General features: G+C 39.7%; 1 protein-coding gene across 2 annotated transcripts in view; it reads left to right on the plus strand.

The window, feature by feature from the left end:
* The window catches only part of TSC22D1 (TSC22 domain family member 1), a 135,536-nt gene that overhangs the window by 94,721 nt on the left and 16,794 nt on the right, over positions 1-24,021 (plus strand). The window contains exon 1 of one of the 2 annotated variants that reach the window (XM_060128658.1): positions 5,650-5,673. The exons of the other annotated variant lie outside the window; for it this stretch is intronic. The gene's annotated coding sequence lies outside the window, so the exon portion shown is untranslated. Of the gene's footprint in view, positions 1-5,649; positions 5,674-24,021 lie in introns of those variants that run through there. 2 annotated transcript variants of the gene reach the window in all.

The raw sequence follows: 24,021 nt of genomic DNA on the forward strand, positions 1-24,021 counted from the left end.
AAGCGTTTTATATACCACAACTTTTAAATTTTAACTTTTCTGATGGAAAACCTTCTAAAGTACATTCCATGCTTTCCTGAACTCTTAAGCAGAAACATATAACCCAGCCTTTACAATAAGCCATTTGAATACCAGATATTGGATCAAGGTTAAGATGAAGTGAGAGATACAGATGGTGTGCGAGGAATGAGGACTGGTCCCAGCAGAGACTCTAGAACTTGTGCTCTTAAAACGTGTGTTTGCGTTAGCTTGCCTTTTGCTTATCTACATTTTTTCCTAATAAGGTGAAGTGAGTCATGTCAAGTGCCAGACTCCGGTGTGGTAGAACATAATTGCTTTCTGCAAAATTAAACAGCAACTGAAGGCAGTCATTGCCTTCTCCCGGCGGGGGCGGGGTGGGAAGGAAAATAAACTATGAGGCTTTAGAAAGTCTTCATCAAAGGCCGCTCTGGTAAAGGCAGCCCCAGACCTTGAGGACTAGGGTTCTGTAGCTATGAGTGTTATTAGAAACTAATGTAGCTGCTTGTGGAACAACTTTCAGAAACGTTTCCTATGATAATGTTTTAGACTCTGAGTTGTACATACTTTGTATGAAAGAGATAATATTGATTATAAAAGACGTATTTAGGGATGGATGTATTTCCATGGTGACTCTGTTTTCCTGTCCTGGTCACGGGAGAGCTGTTTCAAGGCAGTCTGTGTCTTTATTGGCGATACAACAAGCGTTGGGTAAAATCTTCAGTCTCTTGGAGGCTGCATTTCTGCCAGAACCTTTCTTTCCCCTCCTGTACACTTCCAGCTCGAGTTGTTCTGTGAACCTGTTACAGAATAGTTTTGGACTAAAGATAGGTTTTCTTCTGGATTTGTTTCCTTCATTAATTATTTGCATATTTTTCTAATCTTTGAAAAGATATCATGTATAGAATTCATTGGACCAAATTTCAGAAGGAATCCATTTAGCCTCCCATAAGCACGGGTAAAGTTGATGAAGGGGAGAGGAAGAGGACGTGGCTTCCAGCAGCACCCCTGTGTTCCTCTGGCTCTCTGGAATGTTCCTCTACCTGCCTGCCACTTCCCTACTCTCCCTAGTGATCATCAACTTATGGCGGGTTTGGTTTTTTCCCCTCATCTTTCATTCAGCCCTTCTGGGGTAATTAGAGAACTTTGTAAGGGCTCCAGAGAAGCCCCAGGAAATGATTGCTAAGTTAGCTCCATCTGAAATGGATATCAGAGCCTAGACACTTGATCCTGTCTTCTTGGTTCTCCTCAGTGGTACTTTTTTTTTTTTTTTAACTTACAGTAGATGAGGAGGTAAGCATTTCATAACTGAAATACATGGATAAACTTCCCTAGCTTGTCATTTAAGGATGTGTACACTTTCCTCCTGGCAAGGTATTATATGTTTTTAAGTAAAAGTGATCTTCTTCAAGATTTGCAGATGGGTTTTGTGGATTATTTAAAAGATTCATGCCTTAAGAAACAGCTCGAACTCTCCCTGTTGCCTGGGGGCAGTTTTTGTGTAACTGTACACTCTGAAACGAAATTAACTGTAACTTTGAGATTACCTGAAAGGTGAGATGCCAGAGGTTAGCTGTGTTAAGAACCTCCTCCTGCACGTTCTGCAAAAAATTTAAGAACTGTGAATAAAAGCAGCTCATTTGAAGTGGTACCACGTTTGAACATTTAACCCCAAGATAGAATCTCATTAAAAGTGTTAGCCCACAATGTAAGTATTTTTCTCATTTTAAATGTAGTTTTAAGATATATTTAATTCTTGTTTTGATGAAGGAATTTTGGATTAAAAATACATTGTAGTTGAATTTTTTAAAAAAGAAGTGAACGATGGGTAAAGAGCCGTTAGTTACAGACTTTGAATGTTAAGCTGAAGATTGGGGTTTTATCCTACAGGTCGTGTGTAATCATTAAAAGACTTGTGATTGAATGAGTGACAGGCAAGAAAGTTAAGACTATTGGCCTGGAGGCAGTATACAAGATGGATTTGCTTGGATCCAGCTGGATAGAGATTAGAGCCAGATTGACCAGTGGGGATAATTCGGCAATAATCCAGAAGTCTTATGATATGGGTCTGGATTAGGGTGTTGGTGATAGAAATAGAAAAAGAATTAAAGGCAGAGGTATTAGCAGGGAGGAGTTGACAAGACAGCAAATTGCTAAGTGCAGTTAAGAAAAAGGTACGTTGTATAAAATTTCTGTTTTTGTCAGGCAAGTCTTAGACACAAGCCCATCTTCTATAGGAAAATGATTTCTGTACATTTAGCATATTGCAGATTCTTCATAATAAAGGAGATATTGCTACTTGATATAAAGCCCAATAATGGAAGACAGTGCTGATACTGAGTCTGATTTCACAGAATGATATGCTACAATTGACTTTGAAAGATCATAGTCCGGTGGTTCTCAAAATGCTAGCAGCCTCAAAATCACTTGGTTTCTTGGGGAGGGGGAGGGTGTTTTAAAGAATGCAGAATGTCATGGTTAAGAGCACAGGCTGTATGCAGGTCTACAGGTTTGAAGCCTGTATCCACTGTTTACCATGGGCAAGTTACTTATCTTCTCTGTGTCCCAGTTGACTATTAGGGTTGTTATGGGCACTAAATCCGATGATACATAGAAAGTGCTTAGAAGATTGCCCGATACATTGTAAATGCTGAAAAAATGGCAGCCACTGTTGTTAGTAATTTGTCATTTCTTACCTCTGGAGATTCTAATTCATACCTTTGACACTGGGCTCAGAAATCTGTATATTTAAAAATATCCCTTCTTGCAGCTCTGATCACCAAGTTTGAAAACTTTTGTTGAAACCTGCTTTTCTACCTCCGTATAATGGGACTGTATTTAAACCTCTCTATCCGTTTTTTTCCCTTTATTTTGACATTCCTAGGATGGCCATGTTTTTAAATGGTATGTGCAGTAGTTTTAATGCGCTAGGTCAGGAACTCCTTTTGAATAGCTTATCTAAATCCCTCTGGAAATTCCTTCAAACCTTCCCCACCCCCATTCCTCTCCCCTTGGTCACCCAGTGGAATTGAGGATCCTAGCCCTTAGGTGCCAGGCCTACATGCTGCTTCACCTGGAAGCCTAGATTAGAGCTCCCTGATCTGGGCCCTCACGTTTCAACTCTGCCTATTTCCAGCCCTACCTGTGCCCTCAGAAATAGCCTTATAAACTTTGTTGGGGAAAATGAATATACAGTCTTATTGACTAATTACGACTGCAAAGTTTTTTTTTTAATGCATAAATAATATCAGGTTTTGGTTTTTGTTTTTTAAAAATTCCTCCTAAGACCTTTTCTCCAATCCTCTGATTGTTGCTGGTGTCTTGCTCTGGCCTAGTGGTTCTTAAGCCCTGACCTCACTTTGAAGTCACCTGGGGAACTTATAAAACCTACCGATGCTCAGGACTTGCACAAGAGCAATTAAATCAGGATGGATCTGATCATCTGGATTTGTGAAAAGCTTCCCCAGTTGAATCTAAGGTTCAGCTGAGGTTGAGAAGCCCTGAATTAGTCTGTCTCATCTACCCCGCCCGGCTGCAGTTCTGTTGGACGAGCGAATGCTTCAACCATCTGAAGTGAACATAGCTCTCCTAGACGGGCAGAGAATTTGAGGCGATAAAGGGAAAGCTTTCCGAAGCCTGTGTTTTTCCGGATGGACTCTCCTTGTATTCCTGTCTCTGTGCTTTAGACCTTCGCACATGCCATTCCCATATTCGATCAAGGTCTTCTAGAACTGTAAAAACTGTCCTTCATAGTGCCGGCATTTCTTCTGTACCACGATACATATGTTTCTAAAGACCTTTTCATTTTTTCAAAATTGCATGCAAAAACTAAGACAGCTTATGGAGAAAACAGAGTTGGGGCCGATCACTCAACCCTTAGGCAGCTTTTGTAACCAGAGCACCAAGAAAACAAAAAAAATTGGTACTAGCTCCATATAGAGCTGGAAGCTCTCACGGTTGATACTAAAAATACACACAGAAAAGTAGAGTGAAATGCCGGCAACATTTTAGTTAGAGCAGAGGCGGCAGGTGCTAAGACAAGGCAGAAGGAAATGGAGCTCCAAGCCAGGGGGGCTGCCTGAGGCTGGGAGGAGGAAGCAGCACCCCTGGCAGAAGCTGAAGCTGCAGAGTGGGCACTCCTGGGGAAGCGCTTGCTTTCAGGTTTTGTTAAATACACATGAAAGGCCTCCTCCTGCTGCTACAGCAGCAGAGCCTAGCGCTGTCTCCTTTCTTGCCAAAGGTTGTAATTCACTGGCTGTTCTGGCTCCTCTTGTGTAGGAAAACCCCTTGTGAATAAACACAACTTTTGTGTTAGACTGACATCATTTTTCCATTTACTAATCACTTCGGAATTAATTTGCCTTCCGGAAACACATGGGATAGCAAAAAAAGACTGTATCATACTTTGTAATCCCGGACTAACTTGTGACATGAGTTGATTAAGGCCCCTCTTTCTCTCTAGAATGTGAGCTCCCTGAGGTCAGGGACTGTGACTGTTTTGACTTCCCATCCATCCTAGGAGGCATTTGCGGAATGAATGAATGACTTAAAACTTCTCTAATGAAAGTGGTGGGAGCAATTAGAGATAGGCCCATTGAATGTCTACTTTCAGAAAATGGAACAGTGAAAGTGACATAACCTTACAGAAAGCTTAGAAAGCAGAGGAAGAAATCATTCCTGCTCTTCTACTGCAATCATACTCCAGTACTATTATTATTGTTATTATTATTATTACATGGCCTTTTGAAATATACATTCTATCAGTTCTCTGTTGCTGTAACAAATTACCCTAAAATGTAGTGGCTTAAAATAACAACAAACATTTATTATCTTGCTCAGCTTCTGAGGGTCAGGAGTGGCTTTGCTGCATGGTTCTAGCGCAGGGTCTCTCAGGAGGTTATGGTCAAGATGTCAGCCAGGGCTACAGTCACCTGAAGGCTCGGCGCTAGGCTGGAGGATCCACTTCCAAGATGACTCGTGCACATGGTTGGAAAGTTGATGTTGGGTGTTGGCAGCATGCCACTTAGTTCCTTGCCATGTGGGCCTCTTCTCCATAGGGCCACACGAGGCTCTTCATGACATGACAGCTGGCTTCTCCCACAGGGAGTGGTCAAATAGTCTTAGAAGTCACACACCATCGTTTGTCACACACCATCATTTGTGCAGCACTTTTTCCCCAGGTCAGCACTCTTCACTGTGGAAGGGGTCTGTACAAGAGTGTGAATAGGGGAGGGTCACTGGAGGCCATCTTGAAGGCCGGGTACCACATCTATGCATTCATGTTGATAGCTGTCACCATAGGATGGGTATAGTCTACCTCTTTTTATTCTCTTAACATAGAAGTATTTTCATACTTAGTTTCTATTATTTTTGGTGTCTGTAACTCCCTAGTTTCTTTTGTTTCTAAACATGAGATTATAAAATGTAATAGTTATACTTAATTTTCTCTAAAATTCAATTCAGCAGGCATTGAGAACCCTCTATGGACATAGCTAAGCCTTTAAAATTTGCCACTATATCCCTGAATATAAATAACTGAATTATGGATACGGTAAACAGTTAGGAAAATGACTGATTTTTCTATTCTTTTTTCTTTCATGGTTTGATCTACTTACCTGGCGTTGTTCTTTGACAATTACTGTGATTGGATTGCAGGTAAGGATTCTTTTAAACTTTTTCCCTTTTAGTATATCTTAAGAGCAAATGAATATAAATTTGCAAATATAAGTTTTTAATGAAATCCTTGAATTTAAGGATTTAGACATTTAAGGATTTAGACATTTCTTTCAAAAAGCCATCTTCAAAGAGAGACCTATTCTCTTTATATAAACTTCCTTATGGAATTCAATAGTTAATCTGAATTTATTCCCACTGACCCATCTCTGACTTCAAGTGCATAGTGTGTTACCCATGGGCTAACCCGTTGTGTGTTACCCATAGTGTGTTACCTTAACTTCTAGTTCAGAGTCAAGAGTGCAGCCAGTCACTGAGCTGCAGTTTAGCCAAAGCTACTGTTTCTGTAATTCTGGGTAGACTGAAGGTTAATACAGGTATGTGAGAAGTTTGTGAACATGTCAAATGAGTTGAATGCGATTTACAGATGTTAGATTATTACTGCACTTCAAAGAAATTTCCATGGACTTTTAAACTGACATTCCATAATTTTAGGCAATCACATATATGTAGTTTTTATATCTATTTATACCTTTTTCCTTATGTTTATACATAGATGATTATGTCTATTTTTATTACTTTGTCAAGTAAAATTGATCCCTTTGATCAAACACTTGAGAAACTTATGTATAATATTTTTTTATGATCAATTTTAGTTCTGTTTTTGTTTTTTCAGAATTAGGATTAGCAGGGATAAGGACTAAAATTGTTAAGTGGATCCTTTTTATTGAAGAGTGGCGTGATTTGAATTATTTTTCAAATTTCTTAAGCCTTCAATAAGTGTAACATACATCTAAAATCTTGTTTATAATTATGTACGTTAACTTAATTTTTATACATTATGTTAACGTAAGCTTTACTTTTCACAGAGTATTTTAAATATTAAATATTTAAATATTAAATATTTCCAGACACATTCACCATCTTTTTTTAAATTGAAATATAGTTGACTTATAATATTACATTAGTTTTTAGTGTATACTATAGTGATTTGATTATTTTTACAGATTACATACCATACAAAGTTATTATAGTATTGTTGATTATATTCCCTGTGCTGTACATTACAACCCTATGACTTATTTTTTAACTGGTATTTTGTACCTTTTAATCCCTTTCTCCTATTTTGTCCATCCCTACCCCTTCACCACCCCCTCTCCCTGTAACCACTAGTTTGTTCTCTGTATATGTAAATCTATTTTGTTATATTTGTTCATTTGTTTTGTTTTTTAGATTCCACATGTAAGTGAAAACATACAGTATTTGTCTTTCTGTCTGACTTATTTCACTAAGCTTAATACCCTCCGCATCCATCCATGTTGTTGCAAATGGCAAGATTTCATTGTTTTTTTATGGCTGAGTAGTATTCCTATGTGTGTATATGTGTGTGTGTGCGTGTGTGTGTGTGTGTGTGTGTGTGTATCACATCTTCTTTATCTGTTTATCTGTCAGTGGGCACTTAGATTGCTCCCATATCTTGGCTGTCGTAAATGATGCTACTGTGAACAGTAGGGTGCATATTTCTTCTTGAATTAGTGTTTTCATTTTCTTCCCGAAAATGAAAACACTAATACACACAACCCAGATAAATACAAGATGGTATGCTGGGTTGTATGGTAGTTCTATTTAGAATTTTTTGAGGAGACTTCATACTATTTTCCATAGTGGCTCTACCCATTTACATTCCCACCAACTGTGTACTAGGGTTCCCTTTTCTCCAAATCTTTGCCACTTGTTATTTCTTGTCCTTTTGATGATGGCCATTCTGACAGGTGTGAGGTGATCACCTCATTGTGGTTTTGATTTGCATTTCTCTGATGATTAGTGATGTTGAGCTTCTTGCCATGTGCCTGTTGGCCATCTGTATGTTTTCTTTGGAAAAATGCCCATTTAAGTCCTCTTCCCATTTTTAAATTGGGTTATTCTTTTTTTTGATATTGAATTGTATGAATTCTTTGTATATTTTGGATATTAACCCCTTATTGGATGTGTCATTTGCAAATGTCTTCTCAAGTAGGTTGCCTTTTCATTTTGTTGTTGTTTCTTTGCTGTGCAAAAGTTTTTTAGTTTGATGTAGTTGCATCTGTTTATTTTTGCTTTTGTTGCCCTTGCCTGAGGAGAGAGGTCCAAAATAATACCGCTAAGACTGATTTCAAAGAGTGTACTGCCTATATTTTCTTCTAGGAGTTTTATGGTTTCAGGTTTACATTTAAGTCTTTAATCCATTTTGGCTTTACTTTTGTGTATAGTATGAGAAAATGGTCTAGTTTCATTCTTTTACAGGTAGTTGTCCAGTCTTCCCAACACCACTTATTGAAGAGATTGTCTTTTCCCCATTGTATATTCTTGCCTCCTTTATTGTAGATTGATTAACTGTATATGGGTGGGTTTATTTCTGGGCTCTATGAAGGAGGCTGACCAGGACTGGAACATAGTTTGGGACGTCAAGTAAATAGGTGAGGAAAAAAAGAGGGGATTCTCTCTAAAGATATAAAACAAAAATATTAGGAATCACCCTCTGAACTATTTCATCATATCACAAGAGATTAAAGCAAAACTTTCATTGCCCTTTCACCAACTCAGTGACGTCTTTCTTGGGATATTATTATGAATTGGTTCTTGGAATAATCTTTATGTGTTAGGGATTCTCAGAGTTGAAAAAATTTCTTTTGGATATAACCTATAACAATACCGTTTATTAATTAGGCTATTCTCAGGCAACTTTCTATTTTAAAAAGTGGAGAAATGTGCTAATAACCTCTTTTATAAAAAATTATTTATTTATTTATTTACTTTTGGCTGTGTTGGGTCTATGTTTCTGTGCGAGGGCCTTATCTAGTTGTGGCGAGTGGGGGCCACTCTTCATCGCAGTGCACAGGCCTCTCACTGTCGCGGCCTCTCTTGTTGCGGAGCACAAGCTCCAGACGCGCAGGCTCAGTACTTGTGGCTCATGGGCCTAGTTGCTCCGCGTCATGTGGGACCTTCCCAGACTAGGGCTCGAACCCGTGTCCTCTGCATTGGCAGGCAGATTCTCAACCACTGCGCCACCAGGGAAGCCTGCTAATAACCTCTTTTGATTAACCCCTGGTATGGCTGAAACCAAGTAGTTCAGAGTACGAGGTCATAACCTTAATTGCTCATCTGACTGATGTGGGAAATGCCAGGTCTTTTCTTGTGTTATCTCCCCATTTTATATAGAAAGAAATGATCTTTGGAAATTTGGATTAAAGTCTAACTCCAAAGCATAAAATCTGACATTTCCTCTTTAAAGCAGCATTAAAAAGTCATTATTGATCAGGGAGCAAAACAGACTTGAGGGCTTCCCTGGTGGCGCAGTGGTTGAGAGTCCGCCTGCCGATGCAGGGGACACGGGTTCGTGCCCCGGTCCGGGAAGATCCCACATGCCGCGGAGCGTCTGGGCCCGTGAGCCATGGCCGCTGAGCCTGCGCGTCCGGAGCCTGTGCTCCGCAACGGGAGAGGCCACAACAGTGAGAGGCCCGCGTACCGCAAAAAACAAAAAACAAAACAGACTTGAAGTTTTGCCATAACATATCTGGAGTCAAATGACTAAAATAACATCAGAGTTGCTTTTAAGGGTTGTTCAGAAGCGATATCTTAATTGGAATTAAAAAGGATGTCAGCATCATTTTGGTTTACCTCCCTTAGGCCACATAGAATCATGTGTGCCATTAAGAGGAGGAGAGTGTTCGTTGCTATCAGAATCTTTGTGAGAAACATTAGAAGGCTCGCATTTGATAGAATATAGTGACTTGGAAATAATCAAAGTCTTCACCGATCCATTTGAAAAGTGAAAATAGATCCTAGAACTTTTCCATTTTGATATAAGCAGACTTTGAAATCCTTGGAAACTTAGTTTTCTAAGTCCATCCAATAATATGAAACAGCGTCAATAGCCTTAGATCTTAGACCAAATGCATGCATTTATAATAGATACCTGTTTCATCAGAATTGGAAATTTGATCCAATGTATATATAAAACCTCCTTCTTCAATTAACTTGTATATCATTGCTGGAAATTCTTCAGCAGTTTTCTTATCTGCATTCTCTGCTTCACAGAGAATGACAGCTGAAAGCTTTGAAATTATAGAGATTTTTGAGACTACTAACCTAGTCATTACTAGCACTAAAAGAAGCAACATATGCAGGACAACCTGGAGATTTCCATTTAAGGTCTTTGTTTATAGATAGTGCTTTCTCTTTGATTGTGAAACAGATTGTTCTCGGTTTTTTGTTTTGTTTTGCTATTTGTTCTTCAAGCCATTCAATCCATCAATCTTTCCATTCCTTCTGTTTCTTAAGAGCTTGTTCTTATTGGCTTCACAGCGCCTGAAGTTACTCTAGCTATAGAGGTTTCTTTTATTTTCATGTGTTATCTTTGGTGGTCCACAACATGGATTCCTTTATGCTTGTTGCTCTGGAGATATCACATGTGCTCTCATGTTTTTCAAAACACCCTATTCTTAGCTTCTTCCTCAATGGTTAAAAGTTTTTATGCACTGCTTGGTATTTTTTTTAAATTGAAGTATAGTTGATTTACAAAGTTGTGTTAGTTTCAGGTGTACAGCAAAGTGATTCATATATATATATAGATATATAATATATTCTTTTTCAGATTCTTTACCATTATAGGTTATTATAGGATATTGAATATCGTTCCCTGTGCTATACAGTAGGTCCTTTTGTTTATCTATTTTATAGATCGTAGTGTGTATATGTTAATCCCAAACTACTGCTTGGTATTTTTGAACCAGGTGGTTAGCTGTGTTTGGGATTCGATTGAGTGCTTTTTTCCATATAGAAAAGTTAACACTTGCAAAAGAATAGCAAAGCAATCTTGTAGGATAACAGACGTGAACGGAGTAGCTGGTATATGCTTGAGATGTGTGTGTTTGTACTTTTCCAGGTAGCCTGATTCAGCTGGGTGCAGTTTCCTGTGTTCAGCTAGTATTTCTTGAAGACATAGCATAAGCAAAACGTGAAATATGAATTATGCTCTAATTGTTCTCTATCATATAGACTGTGTTGGAACAAATTTGTGTTTTCCCAACAAGCTTTATAACAGAACAGATTGTGCTCGATAAGCTCTTTTAATTTCTAAAAGCGTGATCTGTAGTTCTAGGAAATGTTCTTGAATTATTTTATGATACTTTCTTCTCCTCCATAATCTCTGTCCTGTTTCCAGGCTTCTGTTGTGCAGATGTTAGTCCTTCTAAACTGCTCTCTCCTTTCCTATTTTTCCCTCTTTGGTATTTGTTCTAGTTCTGAGATATTTCTTCAACTTTACTTTCCATTCATTCTAGGGAATTTTCACCTGTGCTCTCATAATACCAGTTTTTAAATTACCAAGAGCTTTTTGTAGTGTTTTGTTGTTGTCTACTCCCCCCATCCTCATTATTTTATCCATGTAATCTTTTAGGATCTTTAAAGTTTCTTCATTCCCCTATACTGTCTCTGTTTCCTCCAGGTTCCTTTTTTTCCTGGATGACGGTTCTATTAGAGAATGGTTAGCCCTTGCTCAGTTATTCAGTTGGTAAGGATAGGTAAGGGTCTGTTTTGTTTTCTACAGACTCTCATTTTGCCTGCACCTTGTACTTTGAGAAGCCTGCGCTTTAGAAGTATTGGATTCTTCAATGCATATCAACTATCTTCTGGGCCTTCTTTAGGGCTTGCTTGGGTTTCAGCTTGATGAATTACCATCTTTTCTCCAGGCTGTTGAAATTGACATCTCTCCCATTTACTCTATCCTTGGATGTTTAAAATTGGATTCTCTTATCTCTTTAGTGGTCTGTAGATAGCAAGAGAGATAATATAAATGAATGTATTCAATCTACCATATTCACTCAGAAGTAGCTTTAAACAGCTTCGTAGCTGAAGAAAATAAACGCTGTGAGATTCCCATGGTTTCATGAAACTGCCCAAACCAAGATTCAGAAAAGAGCTGTCATTGCATTTCTAGTGCTTGAACTTTGTAGGCAGGTGATTCCACAAAAGGATGTCACTTGTTTATACTTCCAGGCAGGAAAAATTTTTGAGTTTCATTGGAAGGTGAAAAGCACCCCAAAATAATCTTTGAAGAGACTAGTTTAGGAGCATACCAAGTGGCTCTATTGCTGTTAAATGCACAGCAGTGTTTCTTAAATGCGCTGTGTGTCATAATGCTGATCTCAGTAAATACTCTTCTCTACCAGAGAAGAGAAGAGTCTTTCGAAATACCAAGAAAGCCAGGGCCATCTCTTACATCATATACCGCTTACTGCATGTTCCTGGGATGCTTCATGATGGCTTGACTTTGTACAGACTCTTGAATATCAGAGGAGCATTGTTTCTTCCTATTCTCCCTGTTTGATAAGCTCTTCCGTGACTGATTCCTTCATTTCTTTCAGGTTTTTACTCAAAATTCACTTTCTCAGGGAGGCCTTCCTTGATGACTTTATCTGAAATTTTATCCCCTCTGATCTTGCATATTCCTGCTTCCATTCTTTGTCTCCTCAGTATTGTCACTATCTCACATACTGTGTATTTGCATGTTTGTCTTGTTTAGTTTTTTAATCCCACTTGAATGTAGGTTCCACGAGGGCAGGGAGGGCAGGGCTTTTTGTTCATTACTGAATCCTCAGTGCCTGGCAAAGAACAGGTGCTCAATATATAGGCGTTGGGTTTCCATCAATTTTCCAACGATTTCAGTATATTCTAGTCATAACCAGTCTTTCAGCAGACTTAGGGTTACCAATATACAATATGACGGCATCCGTTATGTTAAGATTGCAGAAATATCTTTTGCTGTTCATAGTGATGATGAGTATGGCCTTGATCCAGTCACATAACTCGTTTGTGCCTTGGTTTCCTCATCTACATAAATGAGGATAGTAATGGTACCTAGATGAGCAGGTTACTGAGAGTAAATATATGTAACAGGCTTAGACTAGGGACTGGCAAGTACTAAGTGTAATTAAGTATTTGCTGCTATTGTCATCACTATGATTATTATTACTGTTCATTTTCCTTCTTTCAGTGGCACCGTATTGAGCATTTACCATATATCAGGCTCAGATCTAGGTGTTTAGGACACGCCTGTAAATAACAGTTAACACTCCACTCCACGCCCCAACCGTTTCTAGCTGAGGGAGGCAGACAATAAATATAGTAGTAACTAAATAAATGGGAATGGCTTTTAACACTTTCTGGCCAGGGAAGCGCTGCCCTTGGTAGGAGACTGGGGGAGGAGGGAGGGGGTATACAGGGGTTTCAGTGGTGGTGGTCACCTTCTTAGTTTAGTGGTGGGTTTGGAGGTGTTTGTTCTACTGTTATTCTTCATAACTTACATATATGGTACATGTATTTATATGCTTCATTAAAAAAATCGCTTCTGTCTCAAGCATACTTCAGTGCTGAAACAGCTTAATTATTCATTTAATTTAGTTATCCTGATTAGGTAAGATACTTGACTTAAGAAAATCCCTTAATATAACCTAATTGGCCCCATCCCTGCCCCCCATTTATTAAAGGCAGTCATAGTTGTTTTTAATTGACTCTGTTTTTTTTCCACAATATGTATTTGAAGTATTCAATTTTATGTAATTTGTGCAGGATTATCCTAACTTGGGGTAAAAGGGTGATGAGATTTATGCTTTGTCACTCACTGACACCATTTTAATGACTTTAGCATAATGTCTTGTTTTAGTCCACATAATAAGATTCAATTTTCAAATATATGTAGTATTTGTGTAATGGAGAGAAGGATTTAATTTTTCTACATTAGACTAAATTAATCATTTTATGTTTTAACTACCTTCAAACCAATTATGAACCTATTAAAATTAAAGCATATTCAATTAATAGTATTTCTTTATTAGAAACACATATCTAATAATCTGATAAATAGTAGATTTAAGGTATAAATTGTTCCAACGTGTCTAACCGTAATGGCTGTAAGTACAGGTGCTATTTTAAGGACAGGCATCAGTTTTTCACTAAGTTCATTGAATTGGGCATTTCTGAGACATCTAGAAACAGCTCGGCACCTCTCAGTTATGTGGGATGGTTGCATCTTGCTGCATGTGAGAGTCAGCTGGCTTGAGTTTGGATCTTGGCTCTGCTGTGTTTAAGCATTATGTTACCTTGGGCTGTGTTTGGCCACTGTAAGCCTCCGTTTTCTTTTCTTTAAATGAAGAAAATAACGGTACCTACCACCCCAGAGTTGTTAGAAGTATTCCATAAGAAAATGCATGTACAACCAGTTTATTGAGAAGTCTTAATTTTTCAGGGGTATGAATGTGCAGCATTTTTTTTTAAATTAATTAATTAATTTTTGGCTGCGTTGGGTCTTCGTTGCTGTACGCGGGCTTTCTCTAGTTCCGACCAGTGGGGGCTACTCTTCGTTGTGGTGCGTGGGCTTCTCGTTGCGGTGGCTTCTCTTGTTGTGGAGCACGGGCTCTAGGCGCGTGGGCTTCAGTAGTTGTGGCTCGCGGGCTCAGTAGTTGTGGCTCACGGGCTTAGTTGCTCCGCGGCGTGTGGGATCTTCCCGGACCAGGGCTTGAACCCGTGTCCCCTGCATTGGTAGGCGGATTCTTAACCACTGCGCCACCAGGGAAGTCCCATGAAACAGTCACCGTTTTTAAAAATTCACTTTTTCTCATTTCGAAACCTGACTTTCACGTTGGAATCAAAGCTCTCTACTCTGCCCACTCTCACCCCCCAAAGGAAAAAAAAAACCCTTAGTCTGGATCCTGGCGCGTTGGGGGAGTGGGTGCCACTTGGCTCTCACATGCGTGCCCCCTGCCCCCTCGTCTCCCAAGCAGTGGCCGGCATGGCTGGGCGGGTGGGAAGAGCAGAGGCGGTTGCGGTGGGCCGCTCCTCTGTGTGAGTAGCAGCTGCTTCCCTGTCTCCCTGTCTGGACTGCTGGCTGCTTCTGTGAGGCAGCCATTCACATGTGGGCTCTCGTAAAACACATCTGGCAGCTCTTTGGGGAACGCTTGGCATTGGAGATCTGACGTGATCTCCTCATTCCCCTGCTCCGCATTCAAATCACCTTCGTCCTCTTGCTTCTTGGTCTCCGCATCTAGTAGGCTGCTGTCCTGGGCAAAGTTGTTGCAAAACGACGCAAGCCTCGCTGCCTTTGTGGTGTCCCCTAGACCCACAGAAAACCCAGGTGTCTTTGCCAAGACGGATGGCTGCCCCGATGTTTGCGGCCGTCAGCTCCGCCGTCCCTTTCCTGCATGCGTTACTGTGTGCATTCTCATCCGCCCCCCGACGACTGTTTACTGTTACCCAACAACTTCCAAATCTTTCTCTCAAGCCAGATCTCTCCTAAGTTCCCAGACCACATTTCCCATAGCCTAGGGTGTCCTCTCACCATTATTTCCCGGATCCGGTTCCTCCCCATGACTTAAGCATCATCCTGGTTAACGGCATTGCCTCCTCCCATTCATGTAACCCAGGAGCCTGGGGGTCCTCCAGCCCCGCTTAGCTCCCCGTAAGTCAGTCCTGTCTCCCAAATATCTTCTTTTTTTTTTTTTAAAGATTGAGGAAGCAATTAGATTTAATTTTCTGAACAATAAAATATACAATCACTACTCAGTGGTAGGCTCTTTTGCCTCAATTCAAATACCCACTCATTTCAAGTAAAGCACTCACTTTAGGTAATGACCAGACACAGGAAACGGAAAAATCTGGATTCTAAAAGTAGTCACAAAGAGCACGATAATATTCATGGTATAAAACTCCAGAAAACCAAAGAACTGTTGGAGGGGGACTGTCACCATGTACAGCAATTATTCACTGCATATCTTTGCCCCAAGAACAGTATCTATTACGAAGACATTTCAATTCTAATTTATACTAGTTTATACTAGTTCATATTTACTTTGTACAAGTTATTCCTGGATCAGATGTTTAAAAGAAAGATGTTAAAATTTGTAAGGTTCAAAGACTATCTACAAATAAGAAAATGACTCAGAAAACATTATAAAAATGGGCAAAATAAATCAACAGCAATCACACAGAAGAGAAAAGTAAACGGTCAACAGAAGTAAGCAAGTATGTTCAGCCTCATTACTAGTAAGATATCAGCAGATTAAAACATCGTGTGAATCCCTCCCCCTTTTCTCTGTGTCCCCGCCCCTTCTTGGTTCTGGTCCTCATTATTTCCTTCCTTTTACTCCAAATCCCATCTCCTTTAGACTTGTACACTGCGGTCAGGGTGGTCTCGCTAAGACACAAATCCCGTCACATCACCTGACTGCTTACAACTCTTTTATGGGGACTCCTGCTGCCTTCGGACCAAAGTCCAGTCTCCACCCCATGGCCTCCGAGGCCCCAGCCTGGGAGCAGCCTTTTTTTCCTTCCACTGCTTCTCTTTACGCCCCACCACTGACCCTGGCTTCCCTGCTCCATAGCCACGGTCAACCACTGATAGAGGCCGGGGGACGCGGCGTGATGCTCCGAGACCCAAGCTTTCCCTGCCCTGTCCCTGTTCATGGAGGGTCCTCATTCTCTTTGTACCTGTGGTCCAACCGGACACTTCCCCTTGCTTTTCAAGGCCCAGAGGGAGTCTTCTGCTCTCAGAAACATCCTCTGGCTTCTTTTTGCTAATCATCCTACCCACATGGTCCCAGGCATCGCACATCTTCCTCTCCCCACCCCCCAAGTGCCCCGGGGTTACTGAAAGCAGAGACTATGCCTTATACATCTTGATAATTTTAGGGCCAAGCTGAAAGTTCCTGGCCTTTCGTGGGTGCTCAGTGCTGAATAAGTATGAATAACGAATAAAGGCACACCTGAAGAGCTAACGTGTAGAAAACTTTTCTTCTAGTTTGTATCCTAGCTAAGATGTGTTGTAGTAACCATTTCCTTAACAGTGGTTGGCACTGAGTTTAGATACTAAGAAGTGACCCTAATGATCACTGCGGATTTGTATTTCCCACTCCACTGGCCTTGGCAGCCCACGCAGTACTTTGTTATTTTCATTATGTTGTCTTCTCACTCTTCCTTGTGAATGAAGGAGAATGTAGCAGCGTCAGAGTCACGTTCTGGCAGAGAGATGGGAAGGGCATCCCAGGTGATGTCCACAAAGAGTAAAGATCCGTGGGGACTGTGATGGGAAGCTGGACGGTCTGGGCGTGACCTGCTGACAAGGCCGCTTCCTCCTACTAGTCTCGGCCTCGGCCACAAGCCTTGGGGACACAGCCTGCCTGCCTTCTTTATTTTTTTATTTTATTTTATTTTTGGCCGTTCCAGGTGGCTTGCGGGATCTTAGTTCCCCAACCAGGGATCAAACCCGGGGTCCCAGCAGTGAGAACGCCTAGTCCTAACCACTGAACCGCCAGGGAATTCCCTGCCTGCCTTCTTTAGGAGTGTACATTGTTCTCTGCGGTCCACTTGGGTTCCTTTTGATCCTTCTCACAGCTCTTGAGGGCTCTCCAAGGAACTACCAGGGCTTATGAAAAAGGTATTGGAAAATCAATCTTGGGCACGTTTGCAAAGTAACGTGCCTGTCAGCAGGCTGTGTCTGTGTGTCTGCGGCGGCCCCCATCACCCTGGGACCTCTTCCCAGTGGTTGGAAAGCACCTCCTCAGACTGTGGAACTCATTGGCACTGGGACTAGCCTGGGTGCCCGTCAGCCTCTCCAGCGCCATAATCTAATACTACTAAGTGGGTGATAATACTAAGCGGGTGAGGGCCGACTTTCACCAAGAGTTCAACATCTCTACTCAGGACTATGCCTGGAAACTCTGCATCCAGGCTGCCAGGCCCATATGCCACCTGGGGCTCTGGCTTTGATCTCCACACAGACTCCTGGCCAGTTTCTTCATCTGTAAAATGGGCGACTTGACGTGATTACTGAGGTTCCATTGAGATTGGCAGGAGGGATCTCCCCTTTACTCTTCCCACACTAATATTCCTTAGTTTAGATCCCTGTATATGAATCTGGAATTCCTGGTCTAGAGGACAGCATATTGAATCAGAAGATGGTTCTCTGCCCCGTCCTACAGTGAATGAGATAAACGCTGTACAAAAGAACACGATGTCTTTGAGCTTCAATTTCTAAACCTACAGATGAAGGAAATTAGAACTAGATGATCTCTAAATTAGATGATCTCTAATGAGAACTAGATGATTTCAGCTCTAAAATTCTGAACAGACCAATTAAAGAAACCCTCGGGCCCCAGTAAAGTCACAGAGCCTGGACTCTGAGAGACCATAATATGGAAATGTGTCCCTTGATCAAAGCAGAAGGTAAACATGCAGTATCCCTAGCGCAGAGTTATCTTTTCCAATTTGTTAATGCTTACCTAAGTCTGTACTGCGTTAGAAATTCAGGAGCTGTGTAATCCTCTAGAATTTATCTTCGCCTTTGTAAATAAAACTGTACAGTTGACCTTCATCTTATTGTTTGAGGATCACCAAGGACCGACTCTAATGGCCCTAAGTGGTTCTGTGTGCAGAGAATAACGGTTAATCTAGTTCCCACTGGCTCTTCTTTCTCTGTCGGTTATCATTGTTGTTATCTTATGGAATTTAACGTGAAAAAATAGCTTAAAGTAACTACTTTTCAAAAGCGAAAGAAGAGTTTGAGGCATCTGTCTTGCGTAGCTGTGCAAAAGTGAAATAGAAATAGTATTCATTTCTGATAGACTTTCACGAGGTTCTTGAAATAGCAAATCATAATCAGGACGACTTGTCACTTCTTCAGATGTTTCATGTAGGCTATCATTTGGTTTCAAAATCTATGATGCCCTTTTGCCCGTGGCTTCTGATTTTCATAATCTACCATGATTTAGCAAAAGCGGTGATTTATGAAGAAACTTGGCTTTGAGGAGCTTATTTTCACGAAGATATAAAGGAAAAGGGAGAATGTTAACCCTTTGAATCCTGTTTACTCTTTTAGAATAGGGGCATTCTTTTGGAATTATAGTTATGTTAAATAAAGCAGAGAAACAGAGGCATGTGCAGACAAGTATGGAAGAACCAGAGATTGTTTCTAGAATTGTAAAATAATTTAAAAGTAATAGTAAATGTTTAGAGAGAAAATCTACAGAAAGATATAGGATAAATATATTTATAGAGAGCCTTATATGCTATATATATATGTGTGTGTGTGTATAAATAAATAAAAGGTTATATTTAAATTTGCTAGTATTTTGTTAGGATTTTTGAAATTCTCACCGTGAGCAAGTAATTTGTTAAGTCTTTTAATCCTCATGTGGGATTTAGGGAACCTGTAGTATCAATATACCTGAGTTAGTTCTCCTGCAGGTTAATTACCAACAAATTCGGCAGCTTTAAGACAAAGCAAAATTATAGTTTAAAATTCAAACTTGGGCTTCCCTGGTGGCACAGTGGTTGAGAGTCCGCCTGCCGATGCAGGGGACACGGGTTCATGCCCCGGTCCGGGAAGATCCCACATGCCGCGGAGCGGCTGGGCCCGTGAGCCATGGCTGCTGAGCCTGCGCATCCGGAGCCTGTGCTCCGCAACGGGAGAGGCCACAACAGTGAGAGGCCCGCGTACCGAAAAAAAAAAAAAAATCAAACTCAATAATACATTTCAAATGATTATAGAGCAGTTAATTAGTCTAAAGTAGACATTTTTAGGTCTTATCAATTAAAGTATTCAAGTCCTTAGATTATAACTAACTTCTTCTTTTCTTTTTATTTATTTATTTATGTTTTCATTTACTTATTTATTTACGTATTTATTTTTGGCTGCGTTGGGCCCTCGCTGCTGCGCGCGGGCCCTCTCCAGTTGAGGCGAGCGGGGGCCACTCCTCACTGCAGTGCATGGCTTTCTCGCTGCGGCGGCCTCTCTCGTCGCGGAGCACGGGCTCCAGGCGCGTGGACTTCAGCAGTTGTGGCACACAGGCTTCAGTGGTTGTGGCTCGCGGGCTCTAGAGCGCAGGCTCAGTAGCTGTGGCGCCCGGGCTTAGTTGTTACACGGTATGTGGGATCCTCCTGGATCAGGGATCGAAGCCGTGTTCCCTGTATCGGCAGGCGGACCCTTAGACACTGTGCCACCAGGGAGGTCCCTATAACTTTTTTAGTAGCTTATTTTTCCTCTTTGCTTTTACTTTAAAATATTTTTAATCAAAATAATACATGTATAGGTATCTAAAGTAGTAAATTCATAGAAACAGAAAGTAGAATGATGACTACTGGGGCTAGAGGTGGGGAAGGGGTACGGGGAATTATTTGATAGGTATGGTTTCAGATTTGCAAGATGAAAAAGTTCTAGAGATCTGTTTCACAACAAGGTGCATATACTTAACACTACTGAACTGTACACTTAAAATGGTTAAATTGATAAATTTTAGGTTATATGTGGTTTACCACAATAGAAAATACATGTGCATTTATAAAGATCAAGTAGAATTAATAGAAAAAAAATATTAGCAGTTCCTTTTTTTTTTTTCATCCTCTCACCTGCTACCTAGAGGCAGCCACGTTTTTTCTTTCATTTTTTTAAAGTGTAACTCAGTGAAGTTTCTCTGTTTAGTATACAGTTCTTCAGGTTTTGACAAACAAACAGTGGTTGTACCACCACCACAATCAAGAAATGAAACAGTTCCATCGCCTACAAAAACCTCCCCTCCCTTGCCCCAAGGCTCTGGCAACTTCTGACCTGCTTTTTGTGCCTATAGATTTACCTTTTCTGGAATGTCACTGTAAATGGAATCATCGTTTGCAGCCTAAGTCTGGCTTCTTTCATTTAACCATAATATATCGGAGATTCATTCATGTTCTTAGGTGTATCAGTAGTTCATTTCTTTTTATAGCTGAAAAAGAAATGGTATAGGTGTACCACGGTTTGTTAATCCATTCTCCAGTTGAAGGACATTGGGGTTGTTTCCAGTTTTGAGTGATTATGATAAAGCCACAAACATTTATGTACATATTTCTGTGAGAACATAAATTTCATTTCACTTAGGTTATTGACTTAGACTGGGATCATTGGGTTTTATGGAGAGTCAAACTTTATAAGCAGCTGCTAAACTGTTGTGCAGAGTGGTTGTACCATTTTGCATTCCCACCATCAGTATATGAGCATTCCAGCTGTTCTGCAATCTTGTCAACAGTTGACATTTTTAGGTTTAATCTTTAAATGAAAGATTTTAGCCCCTCTAGTAGATGTGTTGCTGTATCTCATTATGGTTTTAGTTTGCACTTCTGAAATGATTAATGATGTTTACCGTTTTTCCATGTGCTATTTACCAAGCGTGTATCTTCTTTGGTAAAGTGTCTGTTGCCCATTTTTAAAAAAATTGGGTTGTTTGTTTTCTTGCTATTGAGTTTTAAGAGTTCTTTATATATTCTCGATATAGGTCCTTTATCAGATGTGTGACTTGCAATATTTAATTACAGTCTATAGTTTGTGTTTTCATTCTTGTAACAGTGTCTTTCAAACAACAGAAATTCTTCATTTTGATAAAGTCCAGTTTATTGATATATTTTTTTCTCTTTTATGGTTGGTGCTTTTCATGTCACATTCAAGGAGTCTTTGCCTAACCCAAGGTCTGAAGGAATTATGGTTTTGGATTTTGCGTATAAGTCTGATCCATTTTAAGTCAATATTTCATATGGTGGGAGGAATGGATCAAATTGGGTTTTGTTTTCTATATTCTATCTAGCTGTTTCAAGACTATTTGTTGAAAAGCTTATCTTTCTGCACTGAATCACTTTTACATCTTTGTTAAATCAATTTGCCATATATGCGTGGGCCTGTTTCTTACCTCTCTATTCTGTTCCGTTGCTCTACACATCTGTCCCTTTATCAATACCACACTATCTTGATGAGAGTTACTTTACAGAAAGTCTTGAGTGGGAGCCCTTCAGCTCTATTCTTCTAAAATTGTTTTGCTTATTCCACTTCTTTTACTTTTATGTACACATTTTAGAATCACTTTGTCATTTTTCAATAAGAAGTCTTGCTGGAATTTTGATTGGGATTACGTTGAATCTTTACATTAGTTGGGGGAGGGGGAATTGACATATTAACAATATTGAGTCTTTCAATTGAACACAGTGTATCTCACCATTTATTTGGTTCTCTTGGATTTCTTTCTTCAGTGTTTTATAGTTTTCAGCATACAGATTTCATACATATTTTGTTAAATTTGTATCTATTTCATGTATTTTTATGAGATAAATGGAACTTTAAAAAAATGTCAGCTTTTGGACTTCCCTGGTGGCGCAGTGGTTAAGAATCCACCTGCCAATGCAGGGAACATAGGTTCTATCCCTGGTCCGGGAAGATCCCACATGCCATGGAGCAGCTAAGCCTGTGCGCCACAGCTACTGAGCTTGCGCTCTAGAGCCTGTGAGCCACAACTGCTGAGCCAGAGTGCCACAACTACTGAAGCCAGCGCGCCTAGAGCCTGTGCTCCACAACAAGAGAAGCCACCGCAATGAGAAGCCCACACACCTCAACGAAGAGTAGCCCCCACTAGCCGCAACTAGAGAAAGCCCGCGCACAGCAACGAAGACCCGACGCGGCCAAAAATAAATAAATAAATAAATTTTTATGATGTCAGCTTTTAATTGTTCATGCCAATACGTAGGAATATAATTGATTTTTCTGATTGAACTTATATCCTGTGACCTTGATAAACATTCTTATTGTTAGTTCCTGTAGCTTTTTTTGTGCATTCTTTGGGATTTTCTGTGTAGGCAATCACATTATCTGTTAATAGGATAGTTTTATTTTTTTCTTTCTACTCTGGATGCCCTTTCTTTTGTCCCTTCCTTCCTTTCTTTTTTTTTTTTTTTTTTTGCCTTATTGCCTGCCTATTACTATTACCTCCAGTATATTGAACAGTATTGCTGAGAGTGGACATTCTTGCCTTTTTTCCAATCTTAGGGGGAAAACATTCATTCTTTTGCCATTAAGTGTGATGTCAGCTGAATAGTTTTTGTATATGCCCTTTATCAGGTTGAAGAACTTCGATTCCTGTTTTGCTGAGAGTTTTTATCATGAATGGACGTTGTATTTTGTCAGATTGCTTTTTTCTGCAACTATTGAGATGACCCTGTACTTTTTCTTCTTTAGTCTGTTGATATAGTGAATCACATTGACTTTTGAATGTTTACCTTGCATTCTCAGGATAAATGCCATTTGGTCCTGATGTATTTATTACTCTTATTATATATAGTTGGATTCAAGTTGCCAAAAATTTTTAAAGAACTTTTGCGTCTCTGTTCATTAGGGCTATTGGTCTGTAATTTTTTTTCCCCTTTTCTTAAAATAATGTCTGCCTGATTTTAGTATTAGGGTCATGCTGGCCTTGTAGAATGAGGTGGGAAGTGTTTTCTCTTCAATTTTCTCGAAGAGAGTTTGTGTAGAATCGGAATAGTTTCTTCCTTAAATATTTAGTAGGATTCACCAGTGAAACCATCTGGGCCTGAGTTTTTTGGGGTAGGAAGATTTAAATTACAAATTAATTTTAAAAATGGACTATTTTAGTTACCTATTTCTCCTTGAGTGAGTTTTGGTAGTTTGTGTTTTTCTAGGAATTTGTCCATTACATCTAAGTTGTTATATTTACTGAAATAAATTTGATATGCCATGTTTTCTTTTTACTCAGTTCAAAATACTTCCCAATTTCCCTTTTATTTGACCCCCGTGGGTTATTTAGGTATGTGTTATTTCCAAGTATTTGGAGATTTTCCAGATAATTTTCTGTCATTGATTTTCTGTAATTGATTTCTAATTTAATTCCATTGTGCTTATAGAACATGCTTTGTATGATTTGAACCCTTTTAAATTTATTGAGACTTGTTTTGTGGCTCAGAATACGGCCTATCATGGTAAAAATGCCATGTGTCCTTGAGATGAATGTGTATTCTGCTGTTATTGGATGGAATGTTCTACAAAAAACAGTTAGGTCAAGTGGTTGACAGAGTTATTCCAGTATTCAGTACCCTTACTTATTTTCTGCTTACTGTCTTTCAATTACTGAGGGAGGATCGTTGAAAACTCTAACTTTAATTTTGGATTTTTCTATTTCTCCTTATAATTCTATCGGTTTGTTGCTTCATATAATTTGAAGCTCTGTTATCAGGGTATACACATTTAGGATTTTTATGACCTCATGATGAATTGACCCTTTTATTCATTATGAAATGATTTTAGCTCTGCAGTCCACTTTCTCTGAATCATATAGCCACTTCAGTGTTCTTTTGATTATTTGAACATAGAGGATCTTCTTCCATCCTCTTATTTTACCTAATTATGCCTTTATATTTCTTTTTTTTAAATAAATTTATTTATTTATTTGTTTGTTTATTTTTGGCTCTGTTGGGTCTTTGTTGCTGCGCCCG

Source organism: Lagenorhynchus albirostris, chromosome 18, assembly GCF_949774975.1.
Source record: "Lagenorhynchus albirostris chromosome 18, mLagAlb1.1, whole genome shotgun sequence".
NCBI classification, from domain to species: Eukaryota; Metazoa; Chordata; class Mammalia; order Artiodactyla; family Delphinidae; genus Lagenorhynchus; species Lagenorhynchus albirostris.